The sequence below is a fragment of the Alosa alosa genome, chromosome 14 (assembly GCF_017589495.1).
Source record: "Alosa alosa isolate M-15738 ecotype Scorff River chromosome 14, AALO_Geno_1.1, whole genome shotgun sequence".
NCBI classification, from domain to species: domain Eukaryota; kingdom Metazoa; phylum Chordata; class Actinopteri; order Clupeiformes; family Clupeidae; genus Alosa; species Alosa alosa.
Window position 1 is genome coordinate 18139013 of NC_063202.1, and position 5000 is coordinate 18144012.

The 5000-nt window shown below is 49.7% G+C and overlaps 1 protein-coding gene across 1 annotated transcript in view; it reads left to right on the plus strand.

The window, feature by feature from the left end:
• The window catches only part of celf6 (CUGBP Elav-like family member 6), a 69002-nt gene that overhangs the window by 20735 nt on the left and 43267 nt on the right, over positions 1 to 5000 (plus strand). The window lies entirely within an intron of this gene.

The following is a 5000-nucleotide window of genomic DNA, read 5'->3' on the forward strand; positions in this document are numbered from 1 at the left end:
CTGCTGTTTGTTTGCCTGTCATCCTCCTCCGCTCCTCTGTTCTACTTCTGCTCCTCACAAACATCTCTTTTCCTTGTCTTGTCTTCCCTTTCCTGCACCGACGTCTCTGCTTCTCCTCCAAACGTACTCCAAACGACGATCTTTCATTGCTTCCTCCTGCTGCGTGTGTGTTCCTCTGCTGTCTCGCAACTCCAAACACACTCCGCTTGCTCGCTCGTGCTCTCTCTCTGTCTCTGTCTCTCTCTCTCTCTCTCTCTCTCTCTCTCTCTCTCTCTCTTAGAATCACATCTCACTCCTCCTCCTCCTCCTCTCTCTCTCTCACCTACTCTGTTCTCATCTGGGCCCCCGCAATCACACCTTCACTCTCACACTCCCTCTCTCTTTTTCCATCTCTCTCTCTCCCTCTCTCTTCTCTATCTCTCCCTACATCTCTCCTTCTCTCTCTCTCTTTCTTGGTCTCTCTCTTTCTCTCTTTCCCTTCATCGTCCACACTTCATACCTCACTATCCATCCCCTGGCATGGCACTCAAAAGCCGATCCACTAACACTTCCTCCTCTTCTCCACCTCCTCTCTCACTTTCTCTCTTTCTCTCTCTCTCTCTCTCTTTCTCTCTCTCTCTCTCTCTCTCTCTCTTTCTCTCTCTCTCTCTTCTTTTACCTCCATCCTTAAACCATCCTTTTACCTCTCCTCTTTTCATGCTTTTCTTCTTATCTTCACCTCTCTCTCTCTCTCTCTTTCTCTCTCTCTCTCTCTCTCTCTCTGTCTATTTTTCCTTATCCTCACCTGTGTGGTGCATGGTGAGAAAAGGAGGAGGAGGAGGAGCAGGAGGAGGAAGAGGAAGAGGAGGAGGTGTGATGGTGTTTATTGCCCATCTTCCTGTCGCTGCTCTGTGGAGTCTCACGGATGAAAAGGCTCTGTTGTAAATAAAGCATAAATAAATGCACCTCACACACACGCGCGCGCACACACACACACACACACACACACACACACAATCACACTCACACTCACACGCAACAGCAAGCGCTCAGGCACAACAACACCTCACACACACACACACACACACACACACACACACACACACACACACACACACACACACACACACACACACACACCTCACACTCACACTCACACAACAGAGCACACAGGACTCAGAGCACTGTTGGAACACCTCGGCAGGCAGTCTCAGCCAAAGCAACCAAGCGTGTCTGTTCTTTTAAACAATTGCATTAAGAAACACTGCTAGAGAATTATAGATTTTCCCCATCAGAGAAGCCAGGTTTTCTGCTCCAGGATTCCCCACTGGCATCCGTATGATGTCCTCAGATATGCCCCAGTAAACAACAGGGGTATACTTTATGTACAGTAAGACCTGAACTCCACATGCTTGTTATTTCCCATACACACAGGACAAGTGTATGTCCTCTATACCTGAGTGTGCATGTTGTTGGTGTGTGTGTGTGTGTGTGTGTCTGTGTGTGTGTGTGTGTGTGTGTGTGTGTGTGTGTGTGTGTGTGTGTGTGTGTGTGTGTGTGAAAGTTGTATATGTGTGTATGTCTATATATATGTTTGTGTGCATGTGTGTGTATACATACGGTATATGCAGAGGCAAATGTGGGAAGTGTATGTGTGTGTGTGTGTGTGTGTGTGTGTGTGTGTGTTAGTGATAGTATGCCTCCTTCCCCTGCCACATCAAAGCGGTAGACGCTGGCTGTTCAGTGCCGTGCTGGGTGATCCTATCGGTGTGTACATCTGTTCCGCCCGCTGTCGATCCCTGCCGCTGTGCCAAACACAGCCTATGGCATCGCTCCTGCTCCCAGCCAATCTCTGCCCCCCACCCTGCCTGACTGACAGCTGATAAAGTCCAATAAGCCCTCCACTGCTGTGTCAGGAGAAAGCTAGTCGGAGACTTTGCTCTCTCTTTGCTCTCCTTGGTCTCTCCTTCCCTGTGTGTACCTTACTTTTTCATCCACTCTCCCCTCCTCTCTCCTCCTCTGTTCTCTCCTTTCCTCCTCTCCTCCTCTCTCTCCTCCCTTTGCTCTGACTCTCTTTCTTTCCCCTTGTTCTCTCCATATTTCTCTCCTCCTCTCTTCTCCTCTCTCTTCCTCCTCTCTCCGCATTTCTGCTCTCATCGTCTCCTCCTCCTCTCTCCTCCTCCTCTCCTGTCCTCTCTTCTTCTCCTCTCTTCTTCTCCTCTCTTCTTCTCCTCTCCTCTCCTCCTCAGCTCTTCTCCTCTTCTCTCCCAATCTCTCCTGTAATGTTAATTGTTTTCTATCTCGGCCTTTCTGTTCTGTCTGTTTCACTTTTTTTCACTCTCTCCTTCTCTGCCTCACACACACTTTTTCTCTCTCTCACTCTCTCCTTTATTTGCCCCCATTCCTCTACCCTCCTCACATAGGCATAGGCACACACACACACACACACACACACACACACACCACTTTGTTTTCCAGTCCCTCTTGTCTGCTTATTGCCAATCTCATTGCCCATCCGCTGTGTTGACATTCATTGTTTGTGTCTTTCCGCCTTTGCCTAGCGTAAAAATTTCATTCGTTCGCTTGCCAAAGCCTGAACTTCTTTCATGGAAGCACTAGGCTTTTTCACACCCACCACCCCACACCCCAAAACACACACACACACACACACACACACACACACACACGACCCCGAGAGAGATATGAGGGGATGGGGGATTAGGTGTGTGGGGAGGGGGATGCTGAAATGGAAATGTGAGTTTGCCACCAGGTGAAAGCCTGTGTGTGCTGGGCGCTTGCCATTGTGTGCTGGTCCCCAGCGATCGCTAAGACGCTAGTTGCAGCAAATTATTTTGGCAGGCTCGGCGGCAGCAGTGGCGGTGGAGACGACCGGGCAGGGCCGCCTTCCAACTATTCAAATTAGACAGCCCTTGAAATTGACAGCGCTATCTATCCCATGATGCCGTCTTTTGTTCCCTACCGTTGATGCACATTTACATCACGCCTCCTAACTCTCTGGGTCCCCTGCTGCTACCAATAAGGAGGCCAAAAAGTTTAACACCCCCCCCCAACCACCACCACCCATCATCCCTATCACCCACCCCCACCCCATCAAAGTGCTCTCCGAGTGTCGTGGTGAAGTTGAATGGAAGGGTGGGGGGTAGCTGTCAGGAGGAATAGAGTGATGGCTTTTAGGTCTATAATTAAGCTGTGTTCTAAATGTCATCAATTCAGCCGGCTGAAATTCATGCATGCATATTATTTTCCAGGGAATTCAAAAGGCGGCACACGCACACGTCTCTGAGTGCTGAGTGCCAAAGCGCGGTCGTCTCTTTCTCTCAATTGCTTTTTGCTCTCTCACGCTCTCTCTATTACACACACACACACACACACACACACACACACACACACACACACACACACACACACACATAGACACACACACACACACACACAGGCATGCGCACACACACAGACACACACCCTTTATCTCTAACCATGTGCATTTTCTCTCTCTCTGTACCTCTCTCAGTGAAAGGTCCCTGATTTCCTGTTTCCTGTCTCCTTTTTCCCTGGCTCAGTTCATAAAGTCAGGGCCTTATGGTGAGATGATGAGCTTGAGGGCCATGCCAATGCAGAGAAATATACGCAGACCCTGAGGCTCAAGTGCTACTGGTTTTAGGTGGTGAACTGCCTGGAGGGAGAGGGTCCGGAGATGTTTGGAACAGTTCAGAGCTTGTTAGAGAGATGTGTGTGCTTACACACACATGCACACACACACACACACACACACAGATATTTGTGTACACACACACACACACAACACACACACACACACACACACACACACACACACACACACACACACACAAACACACAAACACACACACAAACACACACACACACACACACACACACACAGATATTTGTGTACACACAAACACACACACACACACACACACACACACACACACACACACACACACACACACACATACAAGCCCACAGTACATAAAGTGTGCCCTGGAAAGCCTGTAAGCCTCTGAACTAACTCTGCCTTGTTATTTCCACCTCAAAGGTTAAATGTTCCCCTTTTTTCTCCTCTCAAACAGACTTGCATTCAAATGCCACCCAGCAGGCATGCTTTGTCGCAGCGGGCAACAAAGATCCCTTCCCGCTCTGCTCCGACTTTCAGCTTTGCACCACGGGGGGCCTTGTGAAAGTCAGACAGAAAGAAAGAGAATAAAAATGAATGAAAAAAGAAAGAACTGGCTGGGAAAGTGGGGAAAGAAAAGAGAGACAGAGAGACTCCCAAGACAAAGGAACAAGCTAAATCAAGCTAAGCGTGCCCGTGCTGAGGCTCTCCCTCCATCCCCACCTCTCCTTTCTGCCGTGTTTGTGTCTGTTCTACCTCCCTCATGCCCCCTTAACCCCCCACCCCCAACCGACCGTAAAAAAACATGCCTTGACGCCATGGCGAATTGCCACGGTGAGCTTTATTTCAGCGAGCCCGAGAGCCACAGACACATCCCGCAAATTGATTGCTGGGGCTGTTTGCTGACGGGGGCAGTGCGACTTATAAGCTAATGAGAGACCTGAGGAAGCGGGCGGGGGCCGCGCAGCACAAGAGCCGCGCAGCACAGAGCAGCGTAGCGCTGAGCCGAGGAGAGAGAGGGAGTCAGGCCTCAGCTCGCTACTGACGGAACAATGTGATTTTGGGCCGATTCATTAACAGGGGGATGGAGGATTTTCTGGTGAGGAGACACAGTAAGGTACAAGCAGGGCAACCCTCTCTCTCTCTCTCTCTTTCTCTCTCTCTCACTCTCTCTCTCCATTTACCCCCGATCTCTTACCCTGTCTTGTTTTGTTTTTTTTCTCTCCATTCCTATTTCTCTCTCTCTCTCTCTCTCTCTCTCTCTCTCTCTTGCTGTATTTCTCTGCCCCCCCCCCCCACTTCCTCCTCCTGCTTGCCATCAGCGATGATAATTTAAATGAATCATCCTCTGCAGGCGGGTGAGGAG